The sequence below is a fragment of the Oryctolagus cuniculus genome, chromosome 12 (genome assembly GCF_051225735.1).
Source record: "Oryctolagus cuniculus isolate XC-2025 breed Fujian yellow rabbit chromosome 12, ASM5122573v1, whole genome shotgun sequence".
NCBI lineage: Eukaryota > Metazoa > Chordata > Mammalia > Lagomorpha > Leporidae > Oryctolagus > Oryctolagus cuniculus.
Genome location: NC_142878.1, coordinates 29,926,655 through 29,946,040, shown reverse-complemented (window position 1 = coordinate 29,946,040; position 19,386 = coordinate 29,926,655).

Sequence of the window (19,386 nt, the reverse complement as noted above, 5' to 3'; positions counted from 1 at the left end):
CACCTGCGACGCTGGCATCCCACCCATATCGGCGCCGAGTTCTAGTCCCAGTTGCTGCTCTTCCAGTCCAGCTCTCTACTGTGGCCTGGGAAGGCAGTGGAGGATGGCCCAAGTGCTTGGGTGCCTGCACCTGCGTGGGAGACCAGGCAGAAGCACCTGGCTCCTGGCTTTGGATCGGCATAGCTCTGGCCATGGTGGCCATTTATGGGGTGAACCAACAAAAGGAAGACCTTTCTCTCTGTCTCTCTCACTGTCTAACTCTAACTGCCAAATAAATTAAAAAAAAATTCTTGGAGTGAGTCAATTCACATTACTTTTTTTTACAGAATTCAAATTTTTATTCACTTTTAAATAACTTAAAAATACTCTTTAAAAATAGTAGTTAATAGCAGACATTTTTGCTTCATTCATCACATTGGATAGAGTATTAGTATTTCACTATTGAGAAACTTGTTTGCTGTAAAGTTTCTCTGTTATAGGCCTGTCATCATCTCTTCTCTATACCTATTTTACTCTTTATTTTGGATGTATGTTAAACAAATACATAAAAGTATGTTATGCTACTTTCTTCTTTAAGTGTTTTATAATATTGCTTAAACACATTGACAGATTCATTTTGGTTTGTGTGCATGTGTGTGTGCATATTCTTTTTTAAGACATATTTCTTTAGTTATTTCAAAAACAGAATTACAGAGGAGAGAGAGAGAAAGAGATCTTTCATCACTGGTTCACTACCCAAATGGTTGTGGTTGTGACTGGGCTAGGCTGAAGCCAGGACCCTCCATTCTGGTCTCCCACATGAGTGGTTAAGGCCAAGCACTTACGACATCTTCTGCTTTTCTAGGCACATTGTCAGGGTTCTGAGTAGGAAATGGAGCAACCAGAACTCGAATCAGAGCCCATATGGGATACCGGCATTGCAGGCAGCAGTTTAGCTACTGTGCCACAATATAGGCCCCAACAGATTCCTTTTTTTTTTTTTAAAGATTTATTTATTAATTTGAAAGACAGAGTAACAGAGAGGCAGAGGCAGAGAGAGAGAGAGAGGTCTTCCATCCACCAGTTCATTCCCCAGTTAGCCACAACAGCCAGAGCTGTGCTAATCCGAAGTCAGGAGCCAGGAGCTTCTTCTGGGTCTCCCACACAGGAACAGGGGCCCAAGGACTTCGGCCATCCTACATTGCTTTCCCAGGCCATAACAGATAGTAACTGGATTGGAAGTGGAGAAGCCAGGACTTGAACTGGCACCATACAGGATGCCAGCGCTACAGGTGGTGGCTTGACTAGCTACATCACAGCGCCAGCCCCGAGATTCCTTTTGAACAAAATCTTAAACATTTCTTGCATTTCTAAAGTAGTCATTGGTCATAACATATTATCATAGATAGATTATTGATTTTGCTGATATTTAAAGTGTTGATCCATGTTCATGACAGCAATGTTACTTTACCTTCTATCAATGTTGTTTGAGGAAGTATTCTATATTTATTTCAGATACTTCAGAAGAGTTCATTAAAATTAGTGTAATTTTTCTAAGGCCTTAGAATAATTTACCACTTAAATCATTTGGGATAAGTTATTGGATTATTTTTATTTGAAAGATTTAAATTTATTCAATTGCTTTAGTAGGTAAATGACCAGTCTTATTCTCTATATTTTGTGCCAGTGTCAGTGAAATAGGATATGTCCATTTTCAATAGGAGTTGGTATTCATTTATTGTTTATTCTTTTTGTCACGAGTGCCTGCTGTCACACAGCTCAACAGGGGCTAAGAGTGACATGTCAGAGCATGGGGAAGAAAGGAACACAAGGACACAAGACTGTCTTTCCAATGAGAAATCTTATTGCTTACACACAAAGGGTTTTTTTATCACACTACTCATCAGCATGCTCATTGAGATCAATACACTTATCAGTATCAATATACTTATCAATCTATACTATTTAATACAATTATCAATGAACTTAACACAACTACTTAGTTGTGACTTAACTACTTAGCTACTTAGCTTAATGTAACTACTTAGCTTAACATAACTACTTATCTTCTACTTAACTTACATACTATAATAACACTTAACTATCAGAGTAACACTATTTCCTTAATGACTAGAGCACTACTGGAATCAATACCATTAATATCAATATCAATAATACTTTGAACTTATTAATCCACAGATCACAGTATACCGTGTTAAAGTAACCTTGAGGGCTATCCAATTATAATAGTATATGTACATCAAGGTCTCTAGCATTATTTTTAGATACCTTGCATAGGGTCAAAACATAGGGTCAAAGCATAGTTATATTACACATGACTAACATTATTTGTAAAAGCTGCGTTTTCAAGGCTCATATCACGGTCACGAGAAAGAGTGTCAGTATTCAAGGTCCAGAGCGCCACATCTTGCAGAGAAGGATCTCGGATCAGTCACTAACAGGCAGGAAGTCGTGGGAAGGCAGTAGGCTCAAAGTTCCCAGGTGGACGGGCAGGCGAGAAGTTGGAGAGGTCCCCTGCTGAGAGGCTGGTTCGGCTTTATGGTCAGGTCTGGCAGTAAGCTGATAAAGGGTCCAGGCTAGGCTGTGAGGTGACATCTTGGCTGGAGTTTTGATCCTGTAGTCGCCTTGTGTCACTTAGCAAGGGGGCTAGCAAGCTGGCTCTTCAGCTCCAAGTGCAAGGAGATCCAGAGGTTCACACACTCCGGGCCATGATCCTCGAGAGGATGGAGAGTGGTGCAAGGGTTCCCCTTTTTATCCTCATTTTCCAGCGGTCCTACAGCTTACCGTGCTCAGACTTGTCCAATCAATGCTGATTCCTCCTTGCTTGCAGTTGAACAGTCCAGTCAATAGTGTTCCCTCCTTACGTTTGAGCAGTCCAGCCAGTGTGGTTAGGAGGGTATTGTCCGTAGCACACTGCTGTCTGACTGACCAGAGATGTCTGCTTGGTATGATTAGGAGCGTCTCCCTAACAGCCGTTAGGTATTGCCTCAGCTCTGACTTATTATGAATAACTCCACTTTACTTTTATTTCGTGGCTAGTGGTAACTTTTTAACTTAGTGTTTTACTGTGGAGTTTCCACAGTTCACCTCCTTTTGCTAGTCAGGTAAGCGGTGATCTGTGACTCTTTTGGGACTCCTGTGGAATTCCCCACACTTTTCTAGAGAAAAGGCTTTCAAGTTTTCACTATTAAGGGTAATAACTACAAGCTTCTCTTGGGCCGGCAATGTGGCGCAGCAGATTAACGCTCTGGCCTGAAGCACCGGCATCGCATATGGGTGCCGGTTCGAGTCCCTCCTGCTCCACTTCCCATCCAGCTCTCTGCTATGGCCTGGGAAAGCAGTAGAAGCTGGACCAAGTCCTTGGACCCCTGCACCTGCGTGGAAGACTTGGAAGAAGCTTCTGGCTCCTGGCTCCTGGCTTCGGATTGGCACAGCTCCGGCCATTGCGGCCACCTGGGGAGTGAACCAGCAGATGGAAGACCTCTCTCTCTGCCTCTCTTCTCTCTGTGTAACTCTAACTTTCAAATAAATAAATCTTTAAAAAAAAATACCTATGAGATTCTCTTATATTCCTTTATAGTATACATTCCTTCTATATCTAATTTTGTGAATTTTTAATCATGAAAGGATACTGCGTTTTGTCAAATGCTTTATCTGCATCTAATGTGATAATCATACGAGGTATGTCCTTCATTCTGTTAATGTGATATATGACACATATGATTTGCATATGTTTGGATCATCTTTGAATTCCAGAGATAAATAACACTTGATCATGTAGAACAATTCTACTATTGTGTGCTGGGTTTAGATTGCTAGCATTTTGTTAAGAATTTCTTCATTTCTATTGATTGAGGATCTTTGCTTCTAATTTTTTCTTTCAATGTCCTTGTCTAAGTTTGGTATCATGGTAGTTTTGACCTCATAAAATTAGTTCGGACATATCCCCTCCTGTTTTATTTTTAGTATGAGTTCCTGCTCAAATATTTAGTAGAATTCATATACAAAGTTATCAGGTCCTGGACTTTGCCTTAAGGGAAGACTTTTTCTTACTGATTAAGTCTTATTACTCCTTATTTATTTGTTCATATTTCTTATTTGTTGATGATTCAATCATGATAGTTTGTATGTGCCTAGGAATATTTCCATATCTGTTTGATCCAATTTGTTCATGAATAATTTTCCACAGTTTATGGTCCTTTGTATTTTTATGATATCAACTGTACTGTCTCGTCTTTCATTTCTGATTTTTTTCTTTGAATCTTCCCATTTTTTATCTTATTTAGTCTAGATATAGATGTTCAGTTTGCTTATGCTTTCAAAAATTCCACTCTTAATTCCATTGATTATTTAAACTGTTCCTCTCCTTGATTTAATTTATTTATTCTCTGATCTTTATTGTTTCTTTCCTGCTGGTAACTTTGGGATTAGTTTGTTATTCTTTCTTTGGTTCCTGCTGAGTAAAGTTAAATTTGTGAGATCTTTCTTGCTTTATTTATGTTGGCATTTGTTTGATGTAAACTTCCTTTTTAGAACTGCTTTTGCTGTATCCTGCAAGTTTTGGTATATTGTGTTTCCATTTTCATTTATCTTAAAGATATTTTAAAATTCTTATTTTAGGGGCTGGCACTGTGGTGCAGTGGGTTAAATCCCTGGCCTGCAGTGCTGGCATCCCGTATGGGCACCGGTTCTAGTCCTGGCTGCTCTTCTTCTAATCCAGCTCTCTGCTATGGAAGCAATAGAAGATGGCCCAAGTCCTTTGGCCCCTGTACCTACGTGGGAGACCCAGAAGAAGCTCCTGGTTTCAGATCTGTGCCCCTCTGGCCATTGCAGCCATCTGGGGAGTGAACCAGCAGGTGGAAGACCTCTCTGTCTCTACCTCTCTCTGTAACACTGTCTTTCAAATAAATAAAAAAAAATAAGAAAAAAAAGAAAAAGAAACTTCTTATTTTAATTTCCTTATAGACCCATTGGTTATTTAACAGTATGTTGTTTCCTTTTCGTGTATTAGTGATCTTCTGAAATGTCTCCCGTTACTGGGTTACTGTTCTATATACTATTGTGATTGGAAACGACACTTGATAAGATTTCCATCATCTTGAATTTTCTAAAGCCTTTTGTGCCCTAACACATGTTCTATCCTGGAATATGCTCTGTGTGTTACTGAGAAGAATATTTGTTTTCTTGCTAATAGATAGATTGTATTATATGTGTCTGTTAGGTTCATCTGTTCTAAAGTATTGCTGAACTCAGTGTTTCTATATTAATATTCTGTCTGCATTATTTTTCTATTGTTGAAAATGTACCATTAAATCTCTCTACTATTGTTTTGGAATATATTTCTCTATATATATTATAATATTTGTGTGAAATATTTAGGTGTTCCTATGTTAGGTGTATACATGAGTGTGTTGCAACAAGTTCATAGAAAGTGGAATTAAAAAATAAAAATAAAGGATATAATCTTTCTTTACAATTTCTCAACATGTGCTCTATTTAGTTCAAGACGCTTTGTTTGAGTGATGGAGCCAGTCATTTAGTTCATCATTAAAGAACTGAGGGTTGTAGGAATTCAACCATGTCATTGAAGTCTTTTTACATTATTAATTAAATAAAAATGGACACTCTAAAGATAGTTTTTAAGATTAGGAAACAAAAGATAGCAGGAGGTAAATCCTGACAATAAGATGGTGTCTAAGGATTTCCCATTAAAACTCTTCTAAAACCACACTTGATGAGAGGAAGGAGCAAAAACATTGTTGTGGAAGAGAAGGACTGTCTTGCAAAGCTATCTCAGTTGTTTTTCTGCTAAAGCTTGCCCTGGCTTTCTCAAAACACTATACAATAAACAGATGTTTTTGGTATTTGGCCTACAGAAAATCAACAAGTCTTGAACATCCCCAAAAATATTACCATTATGTTTGCTCTTGATCCATATCCTTTTATTTGGACTAGACCACTTCCAATTCTTGGTAACCATTTCTTTGATTCTGTTTATCTTTAGGATCTGAATGGAGAAGCCATTTTTATCTTCTTTGAAGAATCATTTCAATATCTTGTTCCCATTTGCTTAAAATTGGCATTGAAAGCTCTGCTCTTATCTGCATCTGATTGGGCCCAACAATTTTGGTAGCCATTGAGCAGAAAATTTTCTCTACTTTCGTTTTTCAGCGAGAATTGTATAAGCTGGACCAACTGAGATGTCTAGGGTGCTGGCTACTCTTTCTTCAATCAGGATATGAACAAGATTAATTCATTTTTTTCCTCAAAAAGGGTTGTGGATGGTCTGACACGTCAGGCTTTATCTTCAACATCTTATCCCTTCTTAAAATGAGTTACTGATATGTAAATATTTAATTGGAGCATTTTCCCCATAAACCTTTTAGAAAGTGTCTCTGACTGGATAGTTTCAAGTGCTCTTTGAGCTCACTATTTTTTTCTATGTTGATTTAGTCCACTGTTGAAGAATCCTTTTGAAATTTCATTTCAGTCAATGTATTCTTCCATTCTAGGTTTTCTATTTAATTATTTTTGTTATTTCTGCTTCTTTGTCAATCTTCTTGCTTTGTTTGTAGATTGCTTACCAAATTTAATTTAATTTTCTATCCATATATTAACGGTTTAGTCAATTTCTTTAAGAGGATTTTTTTGAATTCTTTCAGTCACTTCATAGGTCTCTATCTCTTTAAGGTCCACTTACTTGTGCTTTAATAGTTTCTTTTGGAGAGGTCGTGATTTGGTCATTCTTCATAATCCCTGTATCCTCACTTGTTTGTGTGTTTGTAGAGACAGCCCCATCTTCTAGCTCTAACATGCGTTCTTTCACAGGGATACATCTTTCCTATATTTAAAATTTAGCCTTTGATTCCAAAAGGACTAACTGGCAATGATTCCATGAAGTTAGAGGTTGTTATAAATCCTTCAGCTGGTTGAGTGTCTGCCTTTGCTCTGATGTTGGGGGGGCTGGTGGCTGGGTTCAGCTGCAAAGCAGAGCTTGTGCAGAATAGTCACAGGAGGGATTCCTTGCTGGACAAATCTGCTCTTTGTGATATGCAGGTTGGAAGGGATTCACGTAGGGCATTGAAGTTAAATAGAGTCACTGCTTTGGATATGTGGTACCAGTAACCATGTCTTAAAAATGTGTGGTTGAGAACTATCTCCCTTTTGGGCTGAAGCCATAATGTGGGCTTCTGGCTTAGTGAGCTAAAGCTTGACCTCCCAGATCAATCCATTCTAGCCCCTGTGCTTTTTCAGACAGGCCTTCCTGAGTAGATCATTGGGTAAGATTTTGACTGCACCAAGCTGCTGCTAAACTTCTTAAATTCAGCAAATCTAGTCCCTACGCTCTTAAAATGAGTGGAGGTGAACATCTCCCTGCCTGATGATATCATTGGTGTGATTTGTGAAGCTGGGCATGGATACAAACAACCTACGGACTAAAGGTGGATTGGACAATCGACTTCTATGTTCTTACCATATCTTGCTATCTGCCTCTGGAGATGACCACCTCAAGTTGATGGGTAGACTATGAAATTGTCACCACTACTCTGTCACCACTACTGGAAAGAATACAGAATAAACACCAAGATTGTTGCACTGACTGCTCTGACATTTACCTCCATTTTAATTTGTCTGTTTGTTTTTATTTTACCCAAGTGATCTACCAGTATCATCATTCCAGTGTTCCTCATGAGATGGGACTAGAGCTATGAGATGGGACCAAGCTATCTGTTTTCTAGCAAATAGCTTGAAATGCTAGGGAAGCTGGATAATTGCTTCCAACTTTTTCCTCAACAGTGAGCCCAAAGAAATTCTCTCTGTCTGACACTTTGCTAATTCGGGGAGATGGAGATATGATATGGTTATATGTGGGGAGCAACTAGGAGCAACTCGGACTAGACTAAGTTACTGGAATTAAGACTTATTCTATGCATCTGCTCTCTCACAATATGGCGCTGGGAGAGGAGGAAACAGCTTCTACACAGCTGCCTCCAGTTCAACCAATAAACTGTAGGACCTGCTCCTGATTGGAGGAGAGCAGCGTACTCAGCGTGTGGGTAGCAGTTGGGATTGGTGGAAGAGGACTATAAAGGAGGAGAGAGACAACATGCACCAGGAACATCTATCTGAAGGAACACCTGTGCAGCCCCCGAGAGAGCCAGCCGGCGGTGTGCCGCTCCCCTGCGGAAGTGGGGAAAGTGGCAGGGGGCCCGCCCCTCCACGGAGGTGGAGGGACGGTAGCCAACCCGGGAAGAACCAGCAGCAAACCCAGGGAGGGCCGAGCAGACAAAAGAACAGCGCAGGGTCCTGTGTCGTTCCTCCGCGAAGAGGGGGAGCGACATAATGGTGCCGTGACTCAGATAGGAAACCTAGGAGGGAAGAAGCGGGAAGAAGTGGAAAAATACCGGAGAGAGAGACTAGCAAAGAGCCTAGGGGAAAGCCGGACGGAAAAGGTGCCAGAAGAAGCTATCAAAAGCCTAGGCATAGACTCGGATATGGACTGTGGGAAAGAAGTTAGGATTGAAAGCGAAAGTGAAAGCTTTCATAGACTCGGATGCGGACTATGGCGGGGAAGCGAAAGTGAAACCTGGAGGAGGTTTGGACTCGGATGCGGACTGTGGGGAGAAACCGGGAGAAATGAGAGGGGAATATTGTTGTTGGAAGAAAAGTTAGGGAAACATACCGGGTAGAGAAAAATATGATAGGGAAATTGAAGCCGTGGGGGCAGGCCGAGGCGGAGATGTAAGCTAGCTTGGAATTCTTCAAGTCAGCCCGGGGAGCAAAAGGCGAAAATCTGGAACCAGAGGCAGAGACGTGGGCCGCCAGGTTGAATTCGCCAGGTTAGCCCGGGGAACTTGGACTGAATGCCGGTGGCGGAAACGTGAGCTGGGCTGTGTGATTCGCGGAAGCTGCCGCGCGCAGAGAGAGCGCGTGGGGCACGAACGGGGAGAGCTCACGGGGTGCGAATAGAAGCCGGTAAGCCGTGCAGAGCCCGGAAGCCGCCGCAGGGCGGGCGCCGGGAGGCCGCGCAAAGCCAGGAAGCCGCCGCGGGGGGGGGCGCCGAGAAGCAGCCTCGAGGCGGGCGCCGGGACGCCGCGGGGAAAAGAGAAACAAGTTTAGAAGTAAAATGAGAGAAATAGGAATGCTGGCAGATAGAAGTAAAATAGGAGAGATAGGAATGCCTGGAGATAGAGAAATAGAGAAAAATAAGGCCTCCCCACAACATGGCAATGAGAGAGCTTGGATTCGGTCTGCCTGATTAGTAAGACGATAAGCACCTGTGGGCGGCTGCAGGTCACCGAAGACAGGCACGTTATCAACACCAATAAGTCTCCCCACAAGACGGCAATGAGAGGGCTTGGATTTGGTTTGCCTGATTGATAGGGCTTGTAAGCACCTGCAGGCAGTTCTAGCAGAGCAGAGCATGCGCTGCAGGGCACCGAACACAGGCATGCATCAGTGCCTAAAAACCTCCTCACAACATGGCGAAGAGAGGACCCGGATTCAGTTTGCCTGACTGGTAGGGCTTGTAAGCACCTGTGGGCAACTCCAGCAAGCAGAGCAGAGTGTGTGCCACGAGGCACCGAAGACAGGCGCGTATCAACACCAAAAATAAAAAGAAAGGGGGATCTGTGGGGAGCAACTGGGAGCAACTCGGACTAGACTGTTACTGGAATTAAGACTTATTCTATGCATCTGCTCTCCCACAATATGGCGCTGGGAGAGGAGGAAACAGCTTCTACACAGCTGCCTCCAGTTCAACCAATAAACTGTAGGACCTGCTCCTGATTGGAGGAGAGCAGTGTACTCAGCGTGCGGGTAGCAGAGTTGGGATTGGTGGAAGAGGACTATAAAGGAGGAGAGAGACAACATGCACCAGGAACATCTATCTGAAGGAACACCTGTGCAGCCCCCGAGAGAGCCAGCCGGCGGTGTGCCGCTCCCCTGCGGAAGTGGGGAAAGTGGCAGGGGGCCCGCCCCTCCACGGAGGTGGAGGGACGGTAGCCAACCCGGGAAGAACCAGCAGCAAACCCCGGGGAGGGCCGAGCAAACAAAAGAACAGCGCAGGGTCCTGTGTCGTTCCTCCGCGAAGAGGGGGAGCCACAGTTATAGAGTGGTTCTTCTTACCAATCTAATTGTTTTAATTCAGTTCTGCAGAGCATAAAGGTGTTTCAGCTTGTTCCTAAGAACTACAGTTTTCGGCCGGAGCTGCAGCTCAATAGGCTAATCCTCCACCTGCGGTGCCTCACAGCAGGTTCTAGTCCCAGCCGGGGCACCAGATTCTGTCCCGGTTGCTTCTCTTCCAGGCCAGCTCTCTGCTGTGGCCCGGGAGTGCAGAGGAGGATGGCCCAAGTACTTGGGTCCTGCACCCGCATGGGAGACCAGGAGAAGCACCTGGCTCCTGGCTTTGGATCAGCATGGTGTGCCAGCCGCAGTACGCCAGCCGCAGCAGCCATTGGAGGGTGAACCATTGGAAAAAGGAAGACTTTTCTCTCTGTCTCTCTCTCTCACTGTCCACTCTGCCTATCAGGAAAAAAAAAAAGAAAAAAAGAAAAAAAAAGAACTAGGGTTTTCAAAAAGATGCTCCGGTCTATCAATAGTTGCTAACTGAACTTTCTGTAGGGAAGGGTGGAGTGTAATATTTCAATTCTATTAATCAGCTGACATTCTCTCCAAACTTTTATACATCTTAAACCTTTATTTTCTAATTTATTTATATGTAATTTTATTCTTTAATTCCTTCTCTATTTTGGGGTTAAAGCTGTTATTTTTTTCTAGTTTCCTTTGATGGAAATCTAAAATTCTGAATTTTTAATCTTTATTTTTTTTCTAATATGTTCAACATCCTAAGTTTCTTTCTGTGTCCTGATTCCCTCTAAATCCCACACATTTTGATATATTATTGTTATTATTGTTGCCATTATATTTTTATGCATGTTTTCTTTTATTCTGACTCTGATAAGAATTTTTTCAGTTTAAAATATCATCTACAAGGGTATTATTTTTCATTTATGTTGATAATTAGTGATAGGGAAATATTTATATATGTCAACTTACTGTGTTTTTAAAAGATGAATTAATTAAATAATTAATTAATGTTTTTATGTGAAAGAAAGGGAGAGGGAGAGAGAGACAGAGGGATCTTCCATCTGCTGGTTCACTCCCCAAGTGGCTGCAATGGCCAGGGTTGAGCCACACCAAAGCCATGAGCCAGGAGCTCCATGCAGTTTCCCACATGGTGGTGGCAGGGGTCCAAAAGCTTGGGATATCTTCTGCTGCTTTCCCTGGCCAGTATCACGGAGCCAGATCAGAAGTGAAGCAGCTGGTACTCAATCCAATGCTGATCTAGGATCCTGGTGCTTCAGGCTGCAGCTTTACCCACTATGCCAAAACACCAGCCCTGTTCTTTTTTTAAATTTTTTTAATTTTTATTTTTTTTACTTATTTGAAAGAGTTACAGAGAGAGGTAGAGACAGAGAGAGAGGTCTTCCTTCCATTGGTTCACTCCCCCAGATGGCTGCAATGACCAGAGCTGCGCTGATCCGAAGCCAGGAGCCAGGAGCTTCTTCCAGGTCTCCCATGTGGGTGTAGGGGCCCAAGGACTTGGGCCATCTTCTACTGCTTTCCCATGCCATAGCAAAGAGCTGGATCAGAAGAGGAGCAGCTGGGACTAGAACCAACGCCCATATGGGATGCTGGTGCTTCAGGCCGGGGCTTTTACTTGCTGTGCCACAGTGCCAGCCCCACCAGCACTGTTCTTACCATATCTTCTTAATATGCTTTCAGCGGATGTCCTAGAAATTACAATATACAACCATGCTTTGCTACATTCTATATAGTTCTTCGAGTACTTTATAAAATGTAAGAAGCTTACAATACTATAATTCCATTGATTTTCCTCCCAGCTACTGTGCTATGTTATTCAATTTGATGTGTATTTAAGCCAAATCATTATAATTTTTTGTTCAACTAACTCAAATGCATTCCTGTTGACCCAAATTTTTACTGTCTCTAGTGCTTTTTGTCTCTTCCTACCTGATTGTCTGCCATCTGGAATTGCTTTCCCCCTACATGAAGAACCCCACTTTAGTATTATTTTTGGTGCCAATTTATCCTCAATGAATTAACTTAATTTTTGTTAGAAAACATCTTTATGCTACTTTTTGAGCTGTTAATATTTGATTTCTTTTGGGTTAGTAAGTTACAGTGTCTCAGAAAATTGCTTGTTTTATTTAGATTTTAAAGTCTTATTTTCTTAGTCATTTTTATGATTTTGTAAATCTTTATTTCTACCTATTCATATTTTTATATGATCATTTGCATTAATTAAACTGTGGTTTTGTTACTCCCTCTTTATGGACAAGGACTCCAAAATTGGTTTCTTCATCCACTGCATGCCACAAAGTCAATAATGAAACAAACAAAGCATTGACTGTGCAAGTTTTTTTTTTTTTTAATTCTGCAATGCCTAATGTATTTTTTTTTTATCTTTTATTTAATGAATATAAATTTCCAAAGTACGACTCATGGGTTACAATGGCTTCCCCCCCCATACCGTCCCTCCCACCAACAACCCTCCCCTTTCCCACTCCCTCTCCCCTTCCATTCACATCAAGATTCATTTTCGATTATCTTAATATACAGAAGATCAGCTTAGTATACCTTAAGTAAGTATTTCAACAGTTTGCTCCCACACAGAAACATAAAGTGAAAAATAATAGATGATTTTTTTTAAATGATGATGAAATCAGATCAGACCTATTGTCATGTTTAATCCCAGTGAGAGTCAAGTTGGAAATTGAAAATTTCTTTCTTTTTTTTTTTTTTTTTTTTTTTTTACAGAAGATCAGTTTAGTGTACATTAACTAAAGATTTCAGTCGTTTGCACCCCCATAGAAACACAAAGTGAAATATACTGTTTGAGTACTCGTTATAGCATTAAGCCTCAGTGTACAGCACGTTAAGGACCGAGATCCTACATGAGGAGTAAGTGCACAGTGACTCCTGTTGTTGACTTTACCAATTGACACTCCTGTTTATGGCATCAGTAATCTCCCTATGCACCAGTTATGAGTTTCCAAGGCTATGGAAGCCCCTTGAGTTCTCCGACTCTTATCTTGTTTAGACACGGTCATAGTCAAAGTGGAGGTTCTCTCCTCCCTTCAGAGAAAGGCACCTCCCTCTTTGAAGACCTGTTCTTTCCACTGGGATCTCACTCACAGAGATCTTTTTGCCAGAGTGTCTTGGCTTTCCATGCCTGAAATACTCTCATGGGCTTTTCAGCCAGATCCGAGTGCCTTTAGGGCTGATTCTGAGGCCAGAGTGCTATTTAGGACATCCGCCATTCTATGAGTCTGCTGAGTATCTCACTTCCCATGTTGGATCACTCTCCCCTTTATTTATTCTATCGGTTGGTGTTAGCAGATACTAGACTTGTTTATGTGCTCCCTTTGACTCTTAGTCCTTTCATTATGATCAATTGTGAACTGAAATTGATCACTTGGAGTAGTGAGATGGCATTGGCACATGCCACCTTGATGGGATTGAATTGGAATCCCCTGGTATGTTTCCAACTCTACCAATTGGGGCAAGTCAGCCCGAGCATGTCCCAAATTATACATCTCTTCCCTCTCTTATTCCCACTCTTATGTTTAACAGGGATCACATTTCAGTTAATTTTCAACACTTAAGAATAACTGTGTGATAATTACAGAATTAAACCAGTCATATTAAGTAGAACAGACAAAAAAAAATACTATGAGGGATAATGTATTAAGTTGTCCATTAGCAGTCAGAGCTATGCTGATCAAGTCACCATTTCTCATAGTGTCCATTTCACTTCAGGAGGTTTCCTTTTTGGTGTTGAGTCAGTTGTCACCGATCAGGGAGAACATATGGTATTTGTCCCTTTGGGACTGGCTTACTTCACTCAGCATGATGTGTTCCAGATTCCTCCATTTTGTTGCAAATGACTGGATTTCGTTGTTTCTTACTGCGGTGTAGTACTCTAAAGAATACATATCCCATAATTTCTTTATCCAGTCTACCGTTGATGGGCATTTAGGTTGGTTCCAGGTCTTGGCTATTGTGAATTGTGCTGCAATAAACATTAGGGTGCAGACCGCTTTTTTGTTTATCAATTTAAACTCCTTTGGGTAAATTCCAAGGAGTGGGATGGCTGGGTCGAATGGTAGGGTTATATTCAGGTTTCTGAGGAATCTCCAGACTGATTTCCATAGTGGCTTGACCAGTTTGCATTCCCACCAACAGTGGGTTAGTGTCCCTTTTTCCCCACATCCTCGCCAGCATCTGTTGTTGGTAGATTTCTGTATGTGAGCCATTCTAACCGGGGTGAGGTGAAACCTCATTGTGGTTTTGATTTGCATTTCCCTGATTGCTAGTGACCTTGAACATTTTTTCATGTGCCTGTTGGCACATGAAACAAACAAAGCATTGACTGTGCAAGTTTTATTCAGTAGCCAAAGAATGGAAAAGCAAGAACTTATCCCACAAATCACTTTCTCAATCTGCTAGGGCCTAAGGCGTCATAAGTACAGGTTAGTAAAAATAAGGAGGAAGAATATGCCAATAAGTAGGAGGAATATTCATGGATTTTCTGCAAAAGGGTCCCTATAATTCCCAGAATTGGGATTCTGCCTTATTTTTGTCCTTTTATGATCTCTCCCTTTAACTGTTATGGTGCAAGTGGGAGTGATTTTTAACATGGAAATAAGACTACAGTGAAGCTTGGTGTCTGCTTGAGGTAGCATGGCAGCTGGCTTTTCTCACCAGTACAATCTATTTGGCCTGGGAGGAACTTTTCTTCTAAGTCATTCTATTCTTTGTTTGTTTTAAAGATTTATTTATTTACTTATTTGAAAGGTAGAGCCACAGAGGTAGAAGGAGATTACCCCCCCCAACACACACACACAGAGATAGAGAATCTTCCATCAATTGGTTCACTCCCCAAATGGCTGCAATGACCAGGGCTGAGCTAGGCCAAAGTTGATAGCCAAGAGCTCCATCCAGGTCTCCCATGTGGATCTCCCAAGGACTTGGACCATTTCCACTGCTTTACCAAGTGCATTAGCAGGGAACTGGATCAGAAGTAGAGCAGCTGGGACTCCAACAGGTGCTCTTCTGGGATGCCAGCATTGTAGGCAATGGCTTAATCTGCTTTGTTGCAGTGCTAGCCCCACCATTCTGTTCTTAAAGAGGAAAGATGTTAGTGTGGGGTGGAAACTTAATGAGGCTATGCAGATATTGCCCCGAACAACAGTTTATAGAAATTTTTTTTAAAGATTTTGTCCATCTACTTGAGAGGCAGAATTAGAGAGAGAGGGAGAGACAGAAAAGTCTTCCATCTGCTGACTCACTCCCCAGATGGCCACGATGACCAGAGCTGAGCTGATCTGAAGCCAGAAATCGGGAATTTCCTCAGGGTCTCCCATGCAGACGCAGGGGCCGAAGCACTCAGGCCATCCTCCACTGCCTTTCCAGGAGATAGCACAGAGCTGGATTGGAAGAGGAGCATCTGGGACCCAAACCAGCACCCACATGAGATTCTGGTGCTGCAGGTGGAGGCTAAGCCAACTATGCCACGGCGCCAGCCCTAGAATTTTTTTTCAAGGAACAATTATGTGGGTCTCATTTTGTATTTCATTGTTACTGTTTTGTGACTGTTGTTTTATGTCCTCAGAATTTCCTGTCTTTATCTTTATTTTTCCTTCCAATTTACCTAATTTATTTTGTTGATTACTTGGTGTTAAGTGATTAATTCATTTTTTTTTTATCTAAGAATATAAGGTTAAGAATTTTTCTCTACTGTATTATCTGAGCACTTTTGTCAAAAGTTAGCTGGCTGGGGCTGGCACTGTGGCACAGCAGGTTAAAGCTGCCACCTGCAGCACCGGCATCTGATATGGGCACTAGTTTGAGTCCCGGCTGCTCCACTTCTGAGCCAGCTCTCTGCTATGGCCTGGGGAAGCAGTAGAAGATGGCCCAAGTCCTTGGGTCCCTGCACCCATGTGGGAGACCTGGAAGAAGCTCCTGGCTCCTGGCTTCAGCTCAGCTCAGCTCTGGCCATTGTGGTCATTTGGGAAGTGGACCAGCGGATGGAAGACCTCGCTCTCTCTCTCTTTCTCTCTCTCTGGCTCTACCTCTCTCTGTAACTCTGACTTTCAAATAAATAAAACAAAAACTTAAAAAAAAAAGCTGGATGTATGTATGTGGATTAATTTCTGTGCTTTCTATTTGGTTCAATTGATCTACATATCAATTTTTATGCCAGTGCCATGCTATTTTAATGCCTATAGCTTTGTAGTTTGCTTTGAAATCAAGTATTGTATTATAGATTATATATATCCAGAGATTTATCCATTTCTTTGAGGTCTTCCAGCTTATTAGCATATAGTTCTGTTACTGGAGAACTGCAGGGTCCTGTCTTCATGTAAGAAAGAATTCAGGCATGAGACAGAGTAAGTGGAAACAAATAGCAAGGTTTATTAGGGCAGGGACATCCATAAGAACAGATGGGCACCTCTCCAGACAGAACCTGAGACTGAGTGCCCAGTTTGTCTTCCCATATCATCTCCTCCTGGAACAAAGGACTTTTTGGATGTAAATACTAAAAATTCCTTTCTGAGTTTTCTCCCTGAAGTTATCAGACAGGAGGAAGCCTGGTTAGAGGAAGGATGAGCAGGACCCCCTGGAGGATCAGGATCTGGAGCAGGATATTTGAAATGCAGATACTGGGCTGCACCTGGAAGATTATCGGGCAGAAGGGGTGGGGACCCCCACCTGGCAGGTTATTGGGACTTGGGTCGAAGGGGCAGGGCAGGATGCAAATACTGGGCTGCCCCTGAAAGGTTATCAGGATGACTTTGAGATGCATATGCTGGACAAAGATTTCTCCTTAGGCCTTTGTCACACACACATAAGCATCTGACTTCCTACCTAACAGTTCTTCATAGTAGTTTCTTCACTGGTGTCAGTTGTAATGTCTCCTTTTTTATCTCTAATTTAATTTATTTTTTTTTCCTTTTTTTCTTTGATAGCCTGGCTAGAGGTTTATTTTATTTATATATTTAAAAAAAAAACAACTTTTTTTGGTGAATTTTCAGATTTTCTTTTAGTTTCAATTTCATTTATTTCTGGTCTGATCCTATTATTTCTCTCCTCCTGCTTATCTTGAGATTGATTTGTTCTTGTTTTTCTAAGTCTTCAAGGTGCATAATTAGATCCTTAATTTGAGAGGTTTCTTTTAATGTAAACAGTCAAAGCTATAAACCTCCCAGTTTTGCAATATCCCAGGGTTTAATTATGTTTTCATTTTCATTTATTTCAGGAAGGTTTTTGATTTCCTTTTTAATTTCCTTTTTAATTTCTTCAATGACCCATTGATCGTTCAGTAGCATGTTGTTTAATTTCGAAGTATTTATGAGTGTTCTATTCTTCTTATTGATTTCTAGTTTTATTCCTTTATGATCTAAAAAGATACACAATATGATTTTAATCTTTTTAAATTTGCTGAAATTTGATTTTCTGGTCCATTTAGCCAATCTAAGTCTTTTTGTTGGTGAATTTAATCCATTTATATTCAAGGTTAGTATTGATAAATAAGAACTAAGACCTGTCATTGTGTTGATTGAATACTGCTTCTACCTGCTCTGTTAGTGAACTTGATGGTCTCATGCATTTCCTGTTGTTTATTTCTAATGCAAGATGCCCCTTCATCATTTCTTGTAAATCTGGTCTGGTGGTGATAAACTCTCTTAGTCTTTGCTTATCTGGAAAATAATATATTTCTCCTTCACTTCTAAAGGATAACATCATATTAGGCTCTCTAGTAATGACTCTGTCTTTTGTTTTAGACCCTGTGAGTTTAATCTGCTTGTTAGATTCATTTTCTCCTGACTTGAAACAGTGAAATTCTAGATGGGCATGAGCACGAAACCTCGGATGGAAGCAGTCTCTGCAAGCGGGCACTGTGTATCCCCTGAGAAGCCAACTCCTGCTGGAACTCTGCCTTGACTCTGCTCTCTGCTGTGGCCCGGGAGTGCAGTGGAGGATGGCCCAAGTGCTTGGGCCCTGCACCCGCATGGGAGACCAGGAGAAGAACCTGGCTCCTGGCTTTGGATCAGTGCGGTGCACCGGCCACAGCAGCCATTGGAGGGCAAACCAACAGAAAAGGAAGACCTTTCTCTCCGTCTCTCTCTCTCACTGTCCACTCTGCCTGTCAAAAAAAAAAAAAAAATTAAAAAAGATAGGGTCCATTCTTCTGGTGAGGGAATGGGAGGATTCAGACATGTTAATAGGCAGTCAGGGTGCACAATGCTTGCTTTGCCCAAAAATTACTTGAGCAAGGTCAAAAGTACCTGCTTAAGTTACTTAGGAATTCCCAATTTTACCATGGGAATAGTAAGGGAGTGGTGATTCCATCCACCTGTTTATTGTGAAAACAAATTACCTATCTCACCCTTCTGGCTGGCTTTCTTTTTGTATGACCAAGCCAGAAAGGGCAAATAAGACTGCCAATCAGATCTTTTGAATGGCTTTGTCCCCACTTTGTAACAGAATGTCAAGCTGGTAAGTTTTTTTCCTTCCCCAACATTGTGCTTCAATACTGCACTACAGCCAGCCCCTTCAGGTTTGCCTTTCTTGGAGCCCCCCCCACCCCCCCACCCCCCCACCCCCCGCCATGCCACTCTGGCTGGAAGTCTTTGACTCTAATAAATCTTGCCTTTAAATCTCAAAAAAAAAAAAAAAAAAAAAAGAAAAGAAAAGAAAAGAAAAAGGATAACTTCACTGACTATAACATTCTTGGTTAGAAGTTTTTTTTCCTTTAAGACTTTGAATATATCATCCCACTCTCCTCTGACCTGTAGGGTTTCCACTGAGAAGTCTGATGTTAATATAATTGATTTTCTTTTATATGTAACTTCACGCTTTTCTCTTACTGTCTTTAGGATTCTCTCCTTGTCTTTAACTTTTGACAATTTGATGATAAAATGCCTTGGAGAAACCTTGTTTTGTTGAGTTTGCTTGGAGTTTATTGAGTTTCTTATATCTGGATCTCCATGTCTCTTTTAAGACCTGGGAAATTTTCAACTATTATTTTATTTAGCAGCTCCTCAATGCCTTTATCCTTTTCTTCTCCTTCAGGAATACCTATAATATGAATATTTGGATTTGTAATCACATCCTGTATTTTGTGTAGACTCTCTTCATTTTTTAAAATTATTTTCTCTATTTTTGTCTGATTGGGTTATTTTTGTCCTCAAAGTCAGAAATTTTTTCCTACACTTGGTCTATTCTGCTGTTAAAATTCTCAATGATATTTTTATTTTACTGATTGAAAATTTCTAATTTGTCTTTGTTTTTTTA